The following is a 12,530-nucleotide window of genomic DNA, read 5'->3' as shown; positions in this document are numbered from 1 at the left end:
AAAGGGGAATTTTGTAACGTTAGAGGTTTAATTCACCTAAATATATAACAATTCTACATTTGTGTGGATCTAATAATATAACCTCAAATTTATAAAGCAAGAATTGATTAAACAACAAAGAAAAATAGATGAATCAATGATTCTAGTAGGAAAGTTTAATACAGACTTCTCAGTAATAGCTAGTACACACAGACAGAAAAATATCAGTGAAAACAGAATATGTGAACAATACCACCATCAATCTTTACCTAGCAACATACGTAGAATATTGCATTCAACAACTACAGGGAATGCAATCTTTTAAGAACATATAGAAAATCTACAAAAATCAACCATATGGTGGGTTATAAAGGAAATGTAAAAAATTAAATAGAATTGGAATCATACAGGATATGTTCTCTAACCTTAATGCAGTTAAACAAGAAATAACGGGGTTTTTTCCCAGTAATTTTATTGAGATTATAGTAGTTTATAACATTATATAATTTTGGGTGTACATTATTATTTATCAATTTCTGAATAGACTTCATTGTGCTCACCACCAGTAGTCTAATTTTTGTCTGTCATCATACATATGTGCCCCTTAACCCCTTTCGTCTACCCCCAACCCCCTTCCCCTCTGGTAACTACTAATCTGTTCTCTTTATCCATGTATTTGTTATCTTCCACACATGAGTGAAATCATGCAGTATTTGTCAGAGAAATATCTGGCTTATTTTGCTTAACATCATACTCTCAAGGTCCGCCCATGTTGCTGCAAATGATACGATATTGTCTTTTTTTATGGCTGAGTAGTATTCCATTGTATATATGTATACACCACATCTTCTTTATCCATTCATCCGGCACTTGGGTTGCTTACACGTCTTGGCTATTGTGAATAAAGCTGCAATGAACACTGGGGTGTATAAACCTCTTTGGATCATTGATTTCAAGTTCTTTGGATAAATACCCAGTAGTGGGATAGCTGGATTGTATGGTATTTCTATTTTTAACTTTTTGAGAAATCTCCATACTTTGTTCCATAGTGACCACACCAGTTTATGTTCCCTCCAGCAGTGCATGAGGGTTCCCTTTTCTCCACATCCTCTCCAACATTTGTTGTTTTTTGTCTTGGTAATTATAGCCATTCTGATAGGTGTATGGTGATATCTAATTGTAGTTTCAATTTGCATTTCCCTAATAATTAGTGATGTTGAACATCATTTCATGTGCCTATTGGCCATCTGTATATGTTCTTTGGAAAAATGTCTGTTAATATCCTCTGTCCATTTTTGATCAGGGTGTTATTTTGTTGTTGAGTTGTATGAGTTCTTTATATATTTTGCAGATCAACTCTTTGTTGGACAAATGATTTGCAAATATTTTCTTCCAGTTGGTGGGTTGTCTTTTCATTTTGTTAAGGGTTTCCTTTGCTTGGAAGAAGGTTTTTAGTCTGATGTAGTCCCATTTGTTAACATTTTCTTTTGTTTCTCTTGCCCCAGTAGACATGGTATTTGAAAGATATTGCTAAGACTGATGTCCAATAGTGTACTGCCTATATTTTCTTCTAGCAGTTTTATGGTTTCAGATCTAACATTCAAACCTTTAATCCATTTTGAGTTAGTTTTTGTGTGTGGTGCAAGATAATGGTCTGCTTTCACACTTTTGCATGTGGCGATCCAGTTTTTCTGGGCTTTCAGTTCTGATCCATTGATCTGTGTGTCTGTTTTTGTGCCAGTACCACACTGTTTTGATTACTATAGCTTTGTAGTTTATTTTGCATTGAATCGGTAGATGGCTTTAGGCAGTATGGACGTTTTAACTATGTTTATTCTTCTGACCCATGAGCATGGAATATCTTTCCGTTTCTTTGTCTTCAGTTTGTTTCAATGATGTCTTATAATTTTCAGTCAATAGCTCTTTCACCTCTTTGGTTAAGTTTAATCCTTAGATATTTTATTCCTTTTGTTGCAGTTGTAAATGGAAAATAAGGTTTCTTACAATAAAAGTTTTTTTTCAGGATTGATAAGATAGTTTGATACAATCTTGGTAGTTTCATCAGTTTATGTATTTTTTTATTGATGTGACAAGAGACGTTTTATAAACCATTATACACTAAATTATATCTTGCTACATTGTTTGGAAAATTGGAAATTCTAAATCATACTGCTAAGATATGCTGCTAAGTCATACTCTAAGATAAATTATAGATTTCCAATAGCAATGATTTATCCAAAAGTTATTTATATAACTTCCGTAAACATTAGTTATAGCTCTAGGTGCAAAGGATGCAGTTGTGAACAAGCCAAAGCTCCTGCTTTAGGGTTTCTGGCCAACAGGGGAGCTAGTACCAGCTGATTACAATACAGCGTCATAAGTGAAAGCAGGATGAGGGGGTGCTGACTGCTCACTAGTGAATTCTGTGGTGGTTATTTTATTCACTTGAAAATATCTTTATTTCACTTTAATTTTTTAAGGAGATTTTGTTGTATATAGAATTCTAGATTGACAGCTTTTTCTCTTTTGGTGCTTTAAAGTTATCATTAATGATGTTTGCTAGTATGCATTGTTTCTGGTGAAAAGTCAGTGGTTGTTTTTTCCATTTCCTCCTTGTATGTAACCCTCTCTTCCTTCTTTCCTCTCTCCCTCCCTTCCTTCCTTCCTCTCTTTCTTGAGCTCCAACATTGCTCACATAGAGAATTTCCATTAAGCTCACAGCCCTCCAGTAGTTATTTTGGTCAGACTGATGGAGTCATGCATAGCTTAGTATTTGGCCAAAGTTGCAAAGAGATACCTGTATAGTTTTGGAGCATCCTCCAAAATTTGCTGTGCAAATTCCTGCCCTGTCAGCAGCCCTCAGCTCTAATCTCTTTTTATTCTAGCTACTTGCTCTCTGTTTAGGCTTCTACTCTTTGTGCTACAGTTTGGAAAGTGGCCCCAGACAGGACCAGAGTGAATGGGGAGCTAAACTCATGGGTTTTCCTTATCTCAAGTATCATCACCATGTCCTGTTTGTAGTCCAGTGCCTGAAAGCAGTTACTTCATATATTGTGTCCAGTTCCATAATTGTTGATAGTGGGAGGATAAGTTCTACACCCATTATATCGGCTTGGCTGGAACTGAAAATTGTACTAATCTTTTTGTTGAAAGAATGGAATTTGTTTTTTAGACTTTCCATTCAGAAAAATGCTATTGAAAAAAGCATTTCACTTAATTCCACCTTTTACTCAGACTGTAGAAACTACATCTAATGCTTTTTGTGATTTGAGATGCTTAAAAGTTGTGTAAATCCTGAATTTTGCATGGTAAAAGTGAGTCTTCTTTTTAAATTCATAAGTAAAAGATTACTTTAAAATTGACTTAAAAGCTTAAGTAGGGAGAAGAGGGTCAGAGGAAAAAATGCTACTAGAAGAATCAAAAGCTATAAGGTTGACCTTCAGTGAATTTTATTCATTTATTCATTCATTCAGCAAACATTTATTGAGTGCTCAGTGCTGGAGATATAAAGGTGACTTAGAAATGGTCCTTCTCCTTAATAGATTATAGGCAAGTTTGAGAGAAATATATACAAGTAAATAATTGAAAAACAATACAGAGTAAATTCCATTAGAGGGGCATTCTACAAAATATCTGATCACTTCTCTTCAAAACTATCAAAGCTGGTAAAAACAAGGAAAGTCTGAGAAACTGTCATAGCCAAGAGAACCTAAGGAGACAGGATGACTAAATGGAATGTGGTGTCTCAGATGGGATCCTAAAACAAAAAGGACGTTAGTTAAAAATTAAGGAACCCGGGGCCGGCCTGGTGGCGCAGTGGTTAAGTTCACACGTTCTGCTTCTTGGCAGCCTGGGGTTCACCGGTTCGGATCCCGGGTGCGGACATGGCACTGCTTGGCAAAAGCCATGCTGTGGTAGGCGTCCCATGTATAAAGTAGAGGAAGATGGGCATGGATGTTAGCTCAGGGTCAGTCTTCCTCAGCAAAAAGAGGAGGATTGGCAGTAGTTAGCTCAGGGCTAATCTTCCTCAAAAAAACAAACAAACTAAGGAACCCTGAATAAAGTGGGAACTTTAGTTAATAATAACATATCAAGATTGGTTCCTAATTGTAACAAATATACGACAATAATGTAAGATGTATCATTAGGGGAAACTGGATACAGGGGTATGTGGGAACTCTGTTCTCAATTTTCCCAAGAATCTAAACCTGTTCTAAAAAATAAGGTCTATTAAAAATATGGAAAAATAGCAATATTCATGAAGCCCAAAGGAGCAACTTCTATAATTAATATGTAAGAAGCTTTTAATTAATTTTTATAATGGTGCTAAATTTGTTATAAATGTTATAAGCACTATTTTTTTTAAAAATTTCAGCATTGACAGTGATGGAACAATGACAGTAGACTGGGATGAATGGAAGTACTACTTTTTGTTTCATCCTGCAACAACCATCAATGAAATTGCTCGTTTCTGGAAGCATTCTACTGTAAGATTACTTTGTGTTTTACTCTGTTTTTATTTTGCTGTAAGTGTCATAGGCATTATTGTGATCACATAATCCCTATAATACTTCCAGCCTCAGTGGCTGAAGTAACAGTATTCTCTCCTAATAACGTTCTACTGATTTAGCAAGGAGTGTTAGTATTATAGATAGAAACACAGCTCGGATTTCTTTGTTTGCTAAAACCTAGAACTTAAAATAGATACCCATCTGCTGAAAGGGCCTACTTTGTGTTGAGAATAAATTACTTTGATATAGTTAACTGTTCTAGAAAAGTGGAAAAATAATATACTTTTTTCCCCACAGATATGATGTACTCAATTCAGCCTTCTATCATAGGAAATGTAAAATCAAAGATTAAGATTCCCAATTTTAGAATCAGAAAGGATCAAATATATAATCTACCTACTCTTTTTATGTAAGCACTTGACTAGAGGAACAAATGAGATTTTGTAATTAAAAACTTTTTTTTCTTTTTTAGATCTCGGATGCAGGGGCTTAAGTGAATCATTCAATTCATGGCGTACTGTTTGCATCCACCCTCGTGACTTTTTGTCTCCTCTTCATAGACAATCTAGGGGAGGACTAAGAACGTAGGCTTTGGAGTCAGACTGCCTAGGTTTCAATCCCACATCTTCCACCCACCAGCTATATAGGCCCTCTGTACCTCAATTTCCTCAATTATATACTGAGGATGATATGGTAAGAGTTTTGATAATTAAATTAGTTAGTACCTTAGTGTATTTAGAAAAAGGCAGAGCAGGTAATATATATATTCAATAGAGATGTCACTTATTATGATAGGCACCTATTCTGTTCCATCTGTGTTCTTGAACATGGATATATTCTTAGGAGTCATATAGTATTGTTTCATGTGTGTGTCTTTAATTTATATAAATGGTATTGTGCTAAAGGTCATGTCTGATTTCTTGCTTTGCTCACTCAACATTATGGTTTTAAGATTTGTCCTTGTTGTTATGCATTCATATAGTTTATTGCTTCTAACTACTACATAGTATACATTTAACACATCTTCCTTATCCATTTCCCTAGTAATAGACATCTAGGTTTTCTCCAACTCTCCACCCACAAAAAATGCTCTTCTCTCATGTACCTTAAAGAATTTCACATGGATTTCTGAGTCAAGACGAATGTGCATTTGTAAATTTTACTAGAGTATCCATTCTTTTTTTTTTTGAAGATTGGCACCTGAGCTAACATCTGTTGCCAAATCTTGTTTCTCCTTCTTCTTCTTCTCCCCAGAGCCCCCTGGTACATAGTTGTATATCCTAGTTGTGCGTGGCTCTGGTTGTGCTATGTGGGACGCTGCTTCAGTATGGCTTGATGAATGGTGCCATGTCTGCGCCCAGGATGCCAACTGGTGAAACCCTGGGCCACCGAAGCGGACCGCGCAAACTTAACCACTCAGCCACAGGGCCGGCCCCTAGAGTATCCATTCTTAATTTTATAAATTATAGCCATGTTGTTTCCCAGAATGGCTTGCATATCAGCTTACCCTCCCACCAGCAATTCATGAAGGTTCCTGTTTTTCTACATATTATTGTTGCTTGGTATTATCCAATTTTCTAATATTTGCCATTCTGTTGTATATAAAGTGGTATCTTGTTGTTTTAACGTGCATTTCTTTGATTCCTAATGCATTTTAAACATCTCTTCATAGAAATATTAGATATTCACATGTTCTTTTCCATGAATTGTCTGTTTATATTTTTGTCTATTTTTTTCCAGATTTATCGAGATATAACTGACATATAACATTGTGTAAGTTAAGGTGTACAACATGATATTTGATACACTTGTATATTGGGAAATGATTACCACAGTAGGGTTAGTTAACATCTCCATCATCTCACATAATTACCATTTCTTTTTTGTGATGAGAACATTTAAGATTTACTCTCTTAGCGACTTTCAAGTATATAATCCCGTATTGCTAACTAGAGTCACCACGTTGCACATTAGATCCCCAGAACTCATTCATCTCATAACTGGAAGTTTGTACTGTTTGAACAACATCCTTCTGTTTCCCCCACTACCCAGCCCCTGGCAACCAACATTCTACTCTCTGTTTCTATGAATTTAGCTTTCTTAGATTCCATATATAAGTGAAATCACACAGTGTTTGTCTTTCTCTGTCTGACTTATTTCACTTAACCTGATGCCCTTAGGTCCATCCGTACTGTCACAAATGGCAGGATTTCCTTCTTTCTCACGGCTGAGTAATAATCCATTGTATTTATATACCACATCTTTATTCATTCATCCATAGATAGACACTTAGGTTATTTCCATTTCTTGGCTATGTGCATAATGCTGCAATGAACATGGAGATGCAGATATTTCCTTGAGATCCTGATTTCATTTCCTTTGGCTATATACCAAGAAGTGGAATTGCTAATCATATGATCGTTTTATTTTTAATATTTTGAGAAACCTTATACTGATTTCCATAGTGGCTTTACCAATTTATTCCCACCCACAGTGTACAAGGGTTCCCTTTTCTCCACGTCATTGCTAACACATCTTGTTTTTTAGGTAAAAACCCTACTAAGAAGTGTGAGTTGGTATCTCGTGGTGGTTTTGATTTGCATTTCCCCAATGATTAGTGATGTGGACCATCTTTTCATATAAATTTTGGCCATTTGTATGTCTTCTTTAGGGAAATGTCTATTGAGTTCTTTTGCCCATTTTCCCATCAGAGTGTTTTTTTTTTAATTGAGTTGTACTAATTCCTTATGTATTTTGGATGTTAACCCTTCATCATTTATATGATTTGTAGATATTTTCTCCTATTCTGTGGGTTGCCTTTTCATAGCGCCAATTGTTTCTTTCACTGTGCATAGACTTTTTAGTTTGATGTAGTCCCACTTATTAATTTTTGCTTTTGTTACTTATGCTTTTGATGTCATATCCGAAAAATCATTGCCAAGACCAATATCAAGGAGTTTTTCCCTATGTTTTCTTCTAGGAGTTTTACAGTTTCAGATCTTATGGTTAAGTCTTTAATCCATTTTGAGTTAATTTTTGTGAGATTAAGGTGTAAGATAGGGGTCCAATTTCATTCTGCTGCATGTGATTATCCAGTTTTCCCAACACCATTTATTGAAGAGACTATCCTTTCCCCATTGGGTATTTCTGGCTCCCTTGTCAAATATTAATTGATTATATATGTGAGGGTTTATTTCTGGGCTCTTGATTCTAGTCCATTGGTTTATGTATCTATTTTTGTGCCAGTGCTGTTCTGTTTTGATTACTATAGCTTTGTAACATAGTTTGAAATTAGGGAGTGCAATGCCTCCAGCATTGTTCTTCTGTCTCAGGATTGCTTTGTCTACTTGGGGTCTTGTGTTCCACGTGCATTTTAGGGTTGTTTTTTCTATGTCTGAAAAACGCCATTGGAATTTTGACAAGGATTGCATTGAATCTATGGATGGCTTTGGGTAGTGTGAACATTTTAACAATATTAATTCCTCCAATCCATGAGCGTGGCGTAGCTTCCCATTTATTTGTGTCTTCTTCAATTTCTTTAATCAATGTCTTATAGTTTTCAGTGTACACATTTTTCACCTTTTTGGTTAACTTTATTCCTAAATATTTTCTTGTTTTTCATGCTATTGTGAATGTGATTATTTTCTATATTTCTTTTTCAGATATTTTGTTGTTAGTGTATAGAAATGCAACTGGTTTTTGTATGTTGATTTTGTATCCTGCAACTTTACTGATTTTGTTGATTAGTTCTAACAGTTTTTTTGTGGAGTCTTTAGTCTATGTATAAGATCATGTCATCAGCAACAGAAACAGTTTTACTTCTTCCTTTCTGACTTAGATGGCTTTTATTTCTTTTTCTTGCCTGATTGCTGTGGTGAAGACTTTCAGTACTATGTTAAAGAGGAGTGATGAGAGTGGTCACCATTGTCTTGGTCCTGATCTTAAAGGAAAAGCTTTCACACTTTCACTACTGACTGTGATGTTAGCTGTAGGCTTGTCATATATGGCCTTTACCATGTTGAGGTACATTCATTCTATACTCAGTTTTGGGGGAGATTTTTTAATATGAAAGAATGTTGAAACTTTTTTCTTTCTGGGAAAGATTTGCTCTGAGCTAACATCTGTTGCCAATCTTCCTCTCTCTCTTTTTCTCTTCCCCAAAGCCCCACTACAGAGTTGTGTATTCTAGTTTTAAGTCTTTCTAGTTTTCCTATGTGAGCTGCCACCACAACATGGCTACTGACAGACGAGTGGTGTCGTTCTGTGCCTGGAAACCGAACCTGGACTGCCGAAGCAGAGCACCCTGAACTTTAACCACTAGGCCATCAGGGCTGGCTCAGGATGTTGAATTGTGTCAAATGCTTTTTTTGTATCTATTGAGATGATTATATGATTTTTATCCTTGATTCTGTTAATGTGGTGCATCACATTTGTTGATATGTATTTGTCATTTCTCGAATCTGCCATGCTTATGGAAGCCTTAGAGCCTTACACTTCCTTTTCTCTCTGCATGGAATGCTTTTCTTCCAGATTTGCATGTCTCTCTCCTTCACTTCAACCAGCTTTCTGCTGAAATGTCCACCTTCTCAAAGAGCCCTTCCCATTTGCCCAATCTAAAATACCTATCTCTGCTGTCTTAGGGTGCAGGCTAAGCTACTGTAGTAAAGAGACCCCGAAATGCAGTGGCTCAACTGAAATAGAGGTTTATTTCTCTCTTGGGTAGTTGTGAAATCTTCAACATATGGCTTCCAAGGTTGGTTTAGCTTTGCCATTTCTCAGGCATGTACTTGTACCTACCCCTAAGATTTCCTTTTCCGTTTCCTGTCATAACAAATAGATGTTTCCACTTTTAAAACTGAAATCTCTCCCGAACTTTGAATCCCTTTTCTCTGCTTCTCAGAGGCCTTATTCTCTCCATTATTCCTTTATTTCTTGTATTTAAATATATTGTCTTAAAAACAAGATTTAATATATTTAAGTCAGTACCATTAAAAAAAGTATAATTGTACTGATGTCCCCTCTAGACACCTTATCTTTTTCTTCTCTCTTCACAGCTGCACTTCCCATTCACTTCTCAACCAACTACAGTCTGGCTTTGCTTTCCCCACTTCATGGAAATTTATTCACCAATCCAGGCTCCCTATTGTTAAGTTTCTAGATCTTACCACTCTCCTTTTAAATGTTGTCTTCAGCTGGCTTCCTTGATACTGCATTCTCCTGGTTATCTTGCCAACTCTCTGTTTTACTGTTCTGTCTCCCCTGAGGATCTTCTTCCTCAGTCTGTCTCTTATATATTAGTGTTCTTCTATGTTCTATCTTCAGCTTTCTTTGTCTCTCACTCATTTTTTTCTCAGCAATCCCACTTACTTTCCCAGGTTGAATTACCAAATATAGGCCAATTGATTGCTCAAAATCTTATGTCTCTAGACCATACCTTCCTTCTGCATATGCAAATATCTATTGGGCATCAATTGGGACACCTCAGACACAAACACAACATCATCTGTCCCCCAAACCTTCTTTTCCTATTTCATTGAATGTTACCACCACCTTCCTGGTCGTCCAAGCTGGAAACCTCCATGTTATTCTGAGACCTTGAGCTTTCCTTTACCCTCCTTCCACCCCTGAATACAGTCTTGCAGTTCTTAGAATATGTAACATCTTCAAACTATTTTCTTTGCCTAGAACATCCCCTTGGTTAATCCCTCCTTCTCTAGGGAGATAATAGAGTATGAGGGACAAGAAGGTAGCCTCTGAGCTCGGAATACCTGGATTCATGTTGAGGCTTTGCTACTTGTAAGTCACTTTACTTGCTACTTCCAAGTCCCTGACAGTTCCACTTATTTCCGCACCCTCCCGCCCCGCTGCAAATCTACACTCCATTAAATGCCTCTGTACTGTGTTCTTAAGACACTTTCTTTCTACCCTTGTTATTGTACTTGTTACTCTGTATTATATTGCTTCTTTCCTTTCCTATCTCTCTTCTTACACTGTAAGCCCCTAGAGGGCAGAAACTCACTTCTGCACCTTATATTACTAATACATAGCTGAGGGGCTGGCATGTTAATTTATTCATTCAACAAATATTTATTGCGCACCTTTATCTCCAATGACCAAGGTGCTAGGTTTACAACAGTGCACAAGGGAGACCAGGTTATGCTCTCTTCAGGCTTACCTTCTAGAGGAGGAAGCAAGCAATGGACAGAAATGAACTAATTAAGACTGTGCTAAGTATTATGAAGGAAGCCATGGAAAGAGCCAAGGAGAAATGTTGTAGGCAGAGGGTAAATCAAGTACAAAAATCTTGAAGTGGGAGGGTGCTAGGAAAGGGGGGCATTCAATGAATGAACAAATGAAGGGTGGGAAAACTAAGAAGCAGAGAAGTGACTTGTCCACTATGATGAACAAATGATGGAACCCAGTGCCTCTGAGTCCAGTTTGGCACTCTTGCCTCTGAGCCACAAGACCTCAACATTTAGCAAAAGTGGATAGTCTTAGCAAAAGCATGTACAGTTACTGAAAATAAAGTGAAATGCAAAACTTGTTAGAATGCAAATTTTTAAGAAGAAAATTGACTTTTGAAGGAAGAATCAATGTAAATAACAGAGAAAGAAATGAATCAAAGTGTATAAAATGCTAGTCTTGAATTCTGACTTAGGCTAAGTAAGTGCACAGTGGAGCTTGAGAGAATTTGGAATAAAGTAGGGAAAATTTATTAAGCATTTATTCATTATCTATTATATGGCAGGTGCTGTAGTGTGTGACTGAGACGTGGTTTCTGCACTGGGTGTTTACATTTTTCTTGGAAGAGATTAATCTAAATAATTTGAGAATTCCCTAAATAGTTTGAGAATTTTAAATTAATAAGTAAACAATGGGAATTGATTTTACGTTAACTCTGTGTGTGAATGAGTTTTTAAAAATCACTTGGTCTGAGGCTGACCTGGTGGCATAGTGGTTAAGTTTGTGTGCTCCACTTTGGTGGCCCAGGGTTTGCAGGCCCGGAACCTGTGTCCAGACCTATGCACCGCTCGTTAAGTCATGCTGAGGTGGCGTCCCACATACAAAATAGAGGAAGGTTGGTACAGATATTAGCTCAGGGCCAGTCTTCTTCACCAAAAAAAAAAAAAAAAAACCAACAAAAGAAACACCTGGTGTAGCACAACTGGTAAGAAAATTGTTAATCTTCATTAACAGGAGGTGAGATAATGAAAAAAAATCTTTGGGTTTTTGGCTTTTGTAAAAAGTTATCCTTTCAATTTATCAAGTGTTTACACTTTTATTTATTGTTTTTTACATTTTATCGGATAATTGACATAGGGGAAAGTATAGCTATTCCAGATGAATTTACTGCACAAGAGAAGTGTTCTGGAGATTGGTGGAGGCCATTGGTGGCAGGAGGAATAGCTGGCGCAGTTTCAAGGATGTACACGGCACCTCTTGACTGCTTGAAGGTCATGATGCAGGTAGTGTGCACACTTCAGCTACCCCGTAAGCATTAAATTAACCTGAAGAATCCTTGATAATTTTCAAAAGAAATACTTTGGCACATTTCATACTCCTTCTCATTAAAGTTTTACATTTTTCTGAAAATGTAAATTTTCTTATTTTAATATTAAAAGATTTCTTAACTTTTTAAAGATGCTTATATGCTATTTAAATTAATTTTTGTTTGAAATAATAATAGAACCACTCTATTAGAAGTTTTTTCAGAAATATAACTAAATCTATTAAAGAAATGATAGGATACCACTAAATACATTGGTCTAATGTATTGGTTATCTCTGCTCCCTGACACCAACATAATAGCATGGTTCTACTCTGCTATTTAGGTACTAAGAATATTTCTAAGAATTGAAAAGTAAGTTATTTTGAGTGTGTTATTGACTAATATTCATTAGAAGTAATGTCTAATTACCTTTATTTTACTGAGTAATGGATTGTCAGCAGTTGTTATAAAATAGTGTATGGCTTAATTGGAGTATCATAATTATAATTTAATATTTGCTTAATACTTTCTCTGGAAGGATACAAAAATGA

General features: G+C 36.1%; 1 pseudogene; it reads left to right on the top strand.

Moving 5' to 3' along the window:
* LOC139040364 (mitochondrial adenyl nucleotide antiporter SLC25A24-like) overlaps positions 1 to 12,530 on the top strand; it is a 57,101-nt pseudogene that overhangs the window by 25,083 nt on the left and 19,488 nt on the right.

This window comes from Equus asinus, chromosome 16 (assembly GCF_041296235.1).
Source record: "Equus asinus isolate D_3611 breed Donkey chromosome 16, EquAss-T2T_v2, whole genome shotgun sequence".
NCBI lineage: Eukaryota > Metazoa > Chordata > Mammalia > Perissodactyla > Equidae > Equus > Equus asinus.
This window is presented reverse-complemented; position numbering and strand designations above follow the sequence as displayed.